The following is an 11153-nucleotide window of genomic DNA, read 5'->3' on the forward strand; positions in this document are numbered from 1 at the left end:
TAAGTTTAAAAATGTAAAGAAGCGGGCTTCCCTGGTGGCGCAGTGGTTGAGAGTCCGCCTGCCCATGCAGGGGACACGGGTTTGTGCCCCGGTCCGGGAGGATCCCACATGCCGCGGAGCCGTTGGGCCCGTGAGCCATGACCGCTGAGCCTGCGCGTCCGGAGCCTGTGCTCCGCAGCGGGAGAGGCCACAACAGTGAGAGGCCCATGTACCGCAAAAAAAAAAAAAAAAAAAATGTAAAGAAGCATATGTAATAGCTTAATTGGCAGTGTTTTCTCTTCCTTTGGTGGTACATAAAATAATCGATGGTATCTAGGATTCAATATGGTAGTAATTCAGCTGCTACACCTTATAAGAAACCTTGATAAACTAGCTTACAAACAAACCGATAACTTAGATGAGAGAACATAAAACAAAGGCCTCCCCCATCAGAAAACACACAAGAAAATAACACAATTTTTCATTATTATAATAAAAAGACTATTTTTCCAACCCTAAGAGTTTTCTTCATGTGAAAAGTTAAAATCTTCCTCAAATTTTCTGCTTGTGCAGCAGATTCCTGCACTGAATCCAATGAATATGGAGGGACAGCCAGGGTGGGAACCTGCTACAAGTAGAAATTTTTAACTAAATTCTTTCAACCAAACTCCTTTTCTAAGGACCTTGGCTGTGGAGAGCAGGCATCAAGAAACGTAAGTTCAACTAAATGCTCCTAAAAGCTACAGAATGAATTTTTAAAGTCACATTTTTCATAGCGCTTGTTAGTTCCAGGAATCTACACTTAGCAATTTTTTTGGGTAAAAATATACCTAACATGAAATTTACCATTTTAACCATTTAAAGTGTACAATTAGTGGCATTAAGTATATTTATGTTGTTGTGGAACCATCACCATTATCCATTTGCAGAACTTTTTCATAATCCCAAACTAAAACTCTGTATCCATTAAACTCTCCACTCCCTCCTCCCACTCAGCCCTTGGTAAACTATATTCCACTTTCTGTCTCCATGAATTTGCCTATTTTAGATACCTCATGTAAGTGGACTCATACAATATTTGTTCTTTTGTGTCTGGCTTATTTCTCCGGTGAATACTTTTGTAAAGCAAAGAATGAAGAACCCCAAATTATTATGTTTCTCATAATTTAACTGTACACAGTGACACAATCTCTGAACTAAGCATACAGCTCTCCCAGAAATTCTGCTACTGTTCCATGAGCCCCAAGGGGCAGAGGATCTCAGACCCTTCCTTAGCCTGGAGACAGGCCTGGTTAAGCAGCTGTAACTCAGAAAGCAGGCTCTTTAGAACCCTGGAGGCCATGTGGATGGAGCAAGGGAAGTAGGGAGCTGGGCAGGCCTGAAAAACCACGGTAAGAAAATGCAAGGATTCATCCAGTTACTTTGGCCCTGAGATGGCCTTCTCTCTGTCCTCCAGGAGCTCCTGCACCCTGACACTTAGGTTGGGCGACACCTGTCAGAGTTGAGGTCAGACGGCAGTCTAGTCGCTGACATTGTCACCGTGCAGGAAGCTTCACAGGGTCATGAGTCACCTTCCATGGCTCAGAGGTCAGGGCAGGCTCGCCCAGAAAAACCCAGTTAGGAGAGGCAAAAACAAGACAGAAGGACACACGATTGGCAGAGAGAGAGAGAAACACAGATAGGCAAAGAGCTGGACCGACAAGCAGGCCATGAATGAAAATTAAGGACTAAAAGGGAAACACAGAGTCAGGAGACACAGAAGCAAGATGGAAACAGAAATAAAGACAGGGTCCAGATAGATACTCAGAGATGGGTTCGAGAGAGCCAAAATGGAGAGAAATACAAAGTTGACAGGAGCCGAGTTGAGAGGCAAAAAGGGCAGGTGACCACAGGTGACACAGACAACAAAAAAGGTGAAACACAGAGGTAAACAGAGGCAGGCATCAGCGAAGTCCCGGTGTAGTCTTTCTCCCGGCCTTGACTCGATTCCGAGGCCGCCAAGCCGCGCCTACCCGGCGCCCCCGAAAGGCCGGCGGGCGGACTGACGGGGGGGCAGGATCTCTAAGCGCTCTGGCCCGCTGAAGTCCGCCGCCGCGGGGTGACCTTGGGCGAAATGCTGCCTCAGGGGCCTTCGGGTCGCTGTACGTGCACCGGGCTGGCCGGAGACAGTAGGTGTTGGACCCGGGCTGCCAGGACTCCAACGGCCCGCGCGCGGCTTCAGCATCCCGGTCGGCGTAATGGGCCTGGCGGTGCCAGCGGTGCGCGCGCCGCGACCTGCAGAGAAGCCCTTATACCTCTCCGGTTTCCCTTCCTGCCCCCTTGCTACCCGTTGTCCAGACTCCGACATACCTGCCAAGTCCTCGACGCTCACATAGCCCACCGGTGGGATAGTTTCCGCCGCCGCCGGCGCCAGGCCCGTTCAAGCCGTCGCCGCCGCAACCGCCTCAGCCTGCGCCTCCCGCCCCCGGAAACGCTTCCCGGTCCAGCCCCCACCAAAACTGCCAGTGCTTCCGGGGGTGCGTCAGAGAGAAAGCGATGTGCGCACACGGGACTCGCGTTTGGGGCGGGGCGTCAGGAGCGTGCTCAGAGAGAGCCGGCGGCTGCGCAGTATAACCTGGAGCAGGTCAATCTGCATTAGGGACTCTAGGGCCACCGCTGAGAATTGAGCGGATACCGAGTCCTAAACCCTTTGACCTATCTCAGTTTGTCTAGCAGAGATTGTGTCAAATCCTTTTGTGCCTCCACAGAGCCTTTGGCTCGTAGTGGATGCTCAGTAAGTGTTCAATGAAAGGACCAGTGCCCTCTGTGTGGCAAGCACTATGCCGGGAACCCCTAGGAGAAGCTCCACCCCAACTGGAGGGAATGACATAATTGGTCCAGACTCTTCGTGGTAAACTCATTCTCATTAGCCAGTAGTTGGACTAGGCATAGGCATGTGACCAACTTCTAGCCCATATTACGCATTATGGAAGTCATTGAGTGGAGCTTCTGGAAAAGTTCTTGTTTGCTTATTTTGTTTTTGTTTTTACGGAGTCCACTAGGATTTCTAGTTGAGTGTGCTCCTTAAGTGCTTTGCCATGGCCTGCAAAGCAGAAAGATTGAGAGAGCCTAGGTCTCAAATGACGTTAAGCTACAGTCTCAGCTTTGGACTGCTTACTCCTGGATGTTTGTTGCATGAGCCTAATAAACTTACTTGGACTTTATTTCTAGCGATATTATAGACTACATATCTCCAAATATAATGGCAACAAAATATATAAAATTGCTAGGAGAAGTATTGAAAATACACTTTTTAAATGTATAGATAACCTTGCGAGAAAGTCAGGAAAATCATCTGAGGCCAGAAAGGGAGCAGAAACATAAGCCTAGGAAGTTAGAATTAATGTTCAGAAGTTATGCACAGGTACAGTCTGTATCTTTTCTGATTGGCTTGGTGCATATGCCGTACTGACAAATATTTTGAAAATCATCTCTGGAGGAAGGTTAACAATAATGCTACTACCAGCTATGGGGGCATCTACGTGGGTCCAGGCAGGATGACAGCCAAATTGGAACATCAGTTTGGGAACCCAAGAAGGAATATATCTTTGGGGAAGGATAGACTAGAGAAAAAACAAAATACTGCCCTGCAGAGGCAGGCAGCAAGGAAAGTTGACTCTGCTTGGTTCTGGGTGGAAGGGTAAAACATTTTCCTAGTGGATGCACGTCCAAAATCTGGCCATCACATGGCCACACTATTTGCATGGTCCAAAAGCCCACAAGCTGAACATTTCAATTTAAAATAGATCTGGGTAGATAGTACCTATGGTACTTGGCCAAAGCAAAGTCCTCTTGAGAAGAACTCACTGTCAACCCAGGTCTCAAAGAATTCCCACGGATAGGCTTCCAAATGAATATGAACCCACAATCAAAAAACAGAAACCCATGAACTGAGAAGACAAGTGGCAGAGTCAGATACATTTTAAGTGTATAGCTCATTGGAAAGGTTAAATAACAGATACAGCTGAAGAGAAATTAGTGATCTAAAAAATAGATTTGAAGAAAATTACCCAAAAGCATCCCAGAGACAAGGAAATGAAAAAAAGTGACGTCTATCACATGCTTATCAGTTATGTTAGAAGATAATAAAGTGAATATGAGCCAGGCAATTGTCAAATAATGATGGCTGAGAATTTTCCAGATTCGATGAAAGATAAGCACAGTGAATACCAAGCAGGATAGGGGGAAAAAAAAACCTAGATTCAGTCTGGTGAAACTGCAGAACACCAAAGCATGAGATGATTTTAAAAGCAGACAGGGGAGTTCCCTGGTGGCGCAGTGGTTAAGAATCTGCCTGCCAATGCAGGGAACATGGGTTCAAGCCCTGGTCCAGGAAGATCCCACATGCTGCAGAGCAACTAAGCCCGGGCGCTGCAACTAGTGAGCCTGCATGCCACAACTACTGAAGCCCACGTGCCTAGAGCCTGTGCTTCACAACAAGAGAAGCCACCCCAATGAGAAGCCTGTGCACCGCAACGAAGAGTAGCCCCGATCGCTGCAACTAGAGAAAACAGCAAGAAAGACCCAAAGCAGCCAAAACTAAATTAAAAATAAATTAAAAACAATTTTAAAGCAAACAGAAGTCAGATAAGCCACCATGGAATAACAGTGATACTAACTCCTGACTGTACAATAACGGGAACAATGATAACAATAATAGCATGAAATAATATCATTAATGATATATAGCCTTACTGTAATGAGAGAAAATAATCTTATACCTAGAACTGCATACTTAGCAAACAATCTTTCAAAAATGAAAACATAGTACTTTTTGGATCAACAAAAACTAAGAGTTACTACCAACAGAACTTAACTGAAGGATCTAGAACAGGGGTCCCCAACCCCCGGGCCATGGACTGGTACCAGTCCACAGCCTGTTAGGAACTGGACCACATAGCAGGAGGTGAGCGGCAGGCGAGGGAGCGAAGCTTCACCTGTATTTACAGCCATTCCCCTTCGCTCACACTACTGCCTGAGCTCTGCCTGCTGTCAGCATTATGGTGAGTTGTATAATTATTCCATTATATATTACAATGTAATAATCATAGAAATAAAGTGCACAATAAATGTAATGTGCTTGAATCATCCTGAAACCACTCCTCCCACCCCCTACCCCTGGTCCGTGGAAAAATTGTCTTCCGCAAAACTGGTCCCTGGTGCCAGAAATTTGGGGACTGCTAATGTAGAAGATATATTTCAGGAAGAAGTAAAATGATCCCAGGAGGAAGATCTGAGGACTGATAAGGATTCGTGAGCAAATGAAATGGCAAACATGGTTAAAGATAAACAAACATCAGAGACAAAAAACAAGAACAATTATAATTTGTGTGATTAAAAACGGCAAAACCAAAATAATGGAACGATAGTAATAAAGTATAAGAGGATTACTGAAGTTAAAATATTATGAAGTGTGTGTTAGTTAACTGTTGCATAACAAACAGCCACAAGACCTAGAGGGCTGCAGCTGTATTGGTTTTTTGCTCACATGTCTCGTGCCTGCTGGGGGTTGGTTAGAAAGCTTTGCTGAGCTTGCCTGGGCTTGCCTATATGTCTGGGGTCAGCTGATCTAGTATGGCTTTGACTGGGAGCCTTGACTCTTCTCCATGAGTCTCTTACCCACCAGCCAGGCTGTTGGGATAAATTCTCATGGCAATGGCAGGGACACAAAACAGAGCAATGGAAATGTACAACCACATTTTTCAAGACTTTTTTTAAACATCTCATTGGCCAGAGCAGGTCACATGACTGAGTCCAAGGCTGTAGTAGGAAGGAGCTGTGAAGGATTATGGCAAAGGGTTTGCATACAGAGAAAGCGAGGAATTGGAGCCATGAGTTCAATCACTCTAACTGACTGGTTCCACTGTCCATAAAAATACTGATGAACATTAGACTTCTAATTAAATATGAATGTTAAAATTTCAAGGCTTACTATTGAAAGAATAAAAATAGTTATAGACCAAACCAGAGGAAGAAAAGTAATATTGTTAAAAAGAAGGAAAGGAAAAAAGGGGAAGGAAATAAAGGCAGAAACAAAAGAACATAAAAAGTGGAAAAATATAAAGCATGAAATAAAGTGGAAAAATAAATTTAAATATTTCAGTAATCACAGTAAATATATTTAAAAACCTAAACCTTCTAGTTAAAAGAAAAATTATAACACCAGCTTTAAAAAAATTTTTAGCTGTACACTCTTTATTTTTAAAATTAATTAATTTATTTTATTTTATTTTTTGCCGTGCAGCTTGCGGGATCTTAGTCTCCCGAGCAGGAATTTAACCCAGGCCCACGGCAGTTAAAGGGCTGAGTCCTAACCACTTGACTGCCAGGGAGTTTCCTAGCTGTACACTGTTTAAAACACAAAGAAAATTTGAAGTAAAAGAATGGTAAAAGAGATTCCATGCTGGGTCTGTTAGCTGTATTAACACTGGATGACATAGACTTTAAGGCAAAAAGCACTGCTAAAAATAGTGTGGTGAATTTTATTATTGTGCTCAGTAATTTGTTACTCCTCCCTGTAAGAGGCCTCTACTTCCCACCCCACGGACTTCAGGCTTGGTCACTGAAACGTGAATGAAATTATGTGTGCCCTCCTGAGCAGAGCTTTAAGAACCACTGTTCTTTCCCTCTGCCGGAAGCAGATCATGTCTCAGATGGGACCGCTCCTTCTGCTTGAGTCCTTGAATGAAAATAAGATAGAATGAAGAGTGGGTAGTTCCACAAATGACCCACAAAGGATGTATAACATGAGTGAGAAATTAACTCTGCTTCTTATAAGCCACTGAGATTTTGAAGTTAGGTGTGGTCATGTGGCTTCTTTGACTAATGTAATATGAAATGTGTCACTTCCAAGTGGGTACTTTTTGAGCGAGTGTATGATTCATGCTATCATGTTGCTGCTGCAGCATAAGTTAACAAAAGATGACTAATACAAATAGGCTATTTTTTAATGAGAAAGGTTCAACTCAGCAGGAGTGCATAATAAGTCTATATTGTATCCACGTAATATTATAATAGCCTCAAACTATGGTATAGAGTAAAAATTGATAGAATTATTAAGAGAAATCGACAAATTCACCATCAGAGTGGAGACTGTGGAATTCATGAGTGCTGTCCACCAAATATTTCCTGTCTTTCTCCTGGATACGTGGTAGGCCTGCCCTTGAACACAGATGTGGCCTTGTGGCTTTCTTTGACCAATGTAAAAGGAATTGAAATGATGCGTGTCACTTTCAGGTGAAAGCTTTAAGAGCCAATGTGTAATTTCCCTCTCTCTACTTTCTCTCTGCCATGGAGACCAGCAATGTTCCAGAAAGTGGCTGCCCCATCAAAATGAGTCCTAGAGTGAAGATTGCATGTAGCAGAGCCCTAAGCTGACCAGAGATAAAAATATAGGGTAATAAATCATATGCTTTTGATGCTATAAGCTTCTTAGAGTTTGAAGTTAGTGTTTGTTATTTTAGCATAACATAGCTTAAAATGACTAGTGCAGTTTTTTTCCATTTTTAAATTAAGGTACAATTTACATACAGTAGAATTCACCCTTTTTGGTGTACAGTTCTATGATTTTTGACAAACACATGCAGTCATGTAACTATAACCACAATCAAGACGTAGGACGGTTCCATTAGCTCCAGAAACTCCCCAGTGTCCCTTCGTAGCCAACCCCTTACCCCTGGCAACCACCAATCTGTTTTCTGTCCCTGTAGTTTTGCCTTTTCCAGAAAGAATCGTACGTAATACAGTATGTAGCATTTTGAGTCTGGCTTCCTTTCCTTAGCATAATGCATTTGAGAGTAATGCATGTTGTTGTGGTATTAGTAGTTTATTCCTTTTTATTGCTGAGTGATATTCCATTATATGGATATACCGCAGTTTGTTTATCCATTTTCCAATCGAAGAACACTTGAATTATTTCCAGTTTTTGGTAATCATGCATAAAGCCACTATAAGTATTCATGTACAGGTTTTAAGTTTTCATCTCACTTGTATGAATACGTATGAGTGGGATTACTGGGTTGTATCCTAAATATATGTTTAACTTTTAAAGAAACTGTCAAACTGTTTTCCACAGTGATTCATTTTACACTGTTCAGTATATCATTTTACAGTCCCACAAGCAATGTAGGAGAATTCCATTGCTCCACATCCTTCCTTTTATACTTGGTATTAACAGTTTTTAAAAGTCATTTTAATAGACATGTAGTGATATCACATGTGGTTTTATTTTACATTCTCCTAATGAGTAACAGTGTTGAGCATCTTTTCATGTGCATGTTTGCCATATTCATCTCTTCTGTGGTGCAGAGTTTGTTCAAATCTTTTGCCCCTTTTAAAAAAATCCCCATCCTGGGATTAGTGTGTTCCTTGATTAGGCTCCTGGCTCCTCTCTAGAAGTGGCTCTCAGTCTGTTCTCTACAGTTCTTGATTCTGCTCTCTGGGAAATTCTTCCTTTTCCAACAGCTCCCTGGGTTAATCTGAAGAGCATCTTGCAGAGAGTATTGAGGAATATACACTTTTTGGTGGCCGATCAGCTTTCTCTTTCCCATAGATAGTCGGGAAAATCTCTGCCTAGAATGATGACACTTTTGCCAATACATAGCTCTCAAAAACATTTTGGATTTTCAATTTGTGTGTTTCTAGTCAATTCCATGTGACAAATGCTTACTCACAATGCTTTCTGACATGTGCCTCTTTCTATAGACTCAATTAACTTCTGGTACTTTGGGACAGCATGATTTTGTGGCGTTGCACCCTTACTCTTTCTAGGAACATTTTTGTCAGGTGAAATGATCCATGTTCTTGATTTGATTATTGCCTACAAACTGTCTTTTGATTTAAGATTCTTAATTTTTTTCATCTTTTATTGGCTGGAGAGGTTGGAGATAGAGTTTTATTTTTCAACTTAGCAAGCTCTGGACTCTGTATTCCCCCTAACTCTTGCTTCCAAAACTGGCCAGTTCTTTTCTGAGCACATCTCTTTCCTGTAGCAGTAACATTTCAACTTTATCCAGCAGCAAGAAAGTCATATTTTTGACATTTTGTCTTTAGATGTCTTCCCCCAACTCTAAAAGTTCATTAGACACATTTTCTGTTGTTTATATCTTCATACACAACTCTTTTGTTAAATGTTTCTCACTGCTTAACACAGGCTGCCTTTTCTTGTCTCCTACAACAGTTTCCCCCCTGTTTCCCAGCCTCCTGTAAATGTTTCCTTGCTGCTTATTGACTGGTCCCAAATTCAGTGACTTGTATTGCAACCTCCCACTTTCAGCACCGATTACTGTATTGGTCTGCTATTACTGCAAAACGACTCACCCCAAAACTCAGTAGCTTAAAACAACTATGATTTCTTAAAGTGATTTTTTTAAATATTTTATTTTATTTTATATATTATTTGTTTACTTTGGCTGCACCGGGTCTTCGTTGCAGCATGCAGGATCTTTTTTTTCAGTTGCGGCATGCCGACTTCTTAGTTGCGACATGTGGTATCTAGTTCCCCGACCAGGGATCGAACCTGGGCCCCCTGCAGTGGGAGTGCAGAGTCTTACCTACTGGACCACCAGGGAAGTCCCGAAACAACAATGATTTATCTTCACTCGTGTCTGCAGGTCAGCTAAGCTGCACTCAGCTGGGCAGCTCTGCTTCAAGCTGTGTGTCCAGCTGGGTCTGGCTCCTCATGACAGGTTGGGCTCAGGTCTGCCCATGTGTTTTCATTTTGGGGCCCAGCTGAAGTGACGGTAGCTACCCAGGGGAAGCTCTTCTCATGGAATACAGAGATGTAAGAGATGAAGCCTCACTGTGCAAGCATATTTCATGCTTTTGCTTCTGTTATTTCTGTTAACATCACACTGGCCATACAAGTCACATGGCTGAGCCCACAGTCAAGGGGTAGGAAGGTGTACTCCAGTTCTAGTGAGGGAGACATGCAAAGTCACATGGAAAAAGGACACAGGGAGGAGTGAAGAATTAAGACTGATAACTCAATATATCATCGTTACTCTGATACTGGAATGAGAAGAGCTCAGAGGGGCCTATCCAGGAAAGAGGGGGTAAAGAGGAAGGATGAAAGGGATAGAGAGGTCTGCAAGTTGATGAGAGTCCAGGGAGCTTTATGATGTGGCCAGTGAAAAAATCTCTGGTGCGGGAAGCGTGAAAGTTCATTTAAGATAAAGGATATTTAATATATGTGAATTTAAGTTTTTTGCTTGGATGCTTGTGATGTTAACCCCACCCCCTGTCATCCTAGACTTTCAATAATGGCTGTTAGACCCACAAAAGCCCTGCAGGAGTGGTGTGCGTGTGTGTGTGTGTGTGTGTGTGTGTGTGTGTGTGTGTGTACATCAAAGGAAGGGTCAAGTTCCTTTGGAGACAACGACAGAAATAGAACAAATTCAGCATAGGCTGGCATTTAGATCCAGGGGTAACTAGGAAAGGTACACCCTGGGTACTTTCAGGCATCTTGGAAACACACTGAGATCTCCACAGGAGAAGAGGTGGTGGTTTTAGCTGATCATATTTGTCTTTTAAAGGCCTACTAGGAGTCTAGCTGAAATCTGGGTTATAACTGGGAGGATCAATATCTAGTCCAAGGGAAGTTGAATAGCACCTGCAATAGCCTTCACACTCACTCTTCAGGCATTTCCTCTGTAGGAGGCGCTGTGCTAAGCACGTCACATTTATTATCCTATTAAATATTTACAATTCCATGCGGTAGGTGATGCTCTTATCTCATTCTATGCATGAGGAATCTGGAGCTCCGGCAGAAGCACAAGCTTGATTTTATCATCTGGGAGAGGGAGCCCCCCAAAGTTCTGCCCCTAGGTACTGAGGGCAGGGTCTGGAGGTGGGGCATGTGGAGCTGAGAGGGGACCCCGGCACTGGTCAGCGGGGGGCATACTGCCCTTTGACTACTTCTCGTAAGGCTCAAGTTCGGACCACTGATGCTTTAGTAGCCTGATGAACAGACTGGCCCCAGCTCTCCCCCTGCTCCCTCTAATATCTTTTTTTTTTTTTTTTTCTGTGGTACGCGGGCCTCTCACTGTTGTGACCTCTCCCGTTGTGGAGCACAGGCTCCGGATGCGCAGGCTCAGTGGCCATGGCACACGGGCCCAGCCACTCCGCAGCATATGGGA

This window comes from Leucopleurus acutus (genome assembly GCF_964270905.1).
Source record: "Leucopleurus acutus genome assembly, chromosome: 7".
In the NCBI taxonomy this organism is placed as follows: Eukaryota; Metazoa; Chordata; class Mammalia; order Artiodactyla; family Delphinidae; genus Leucopleurus; species Leucopleurus acutus.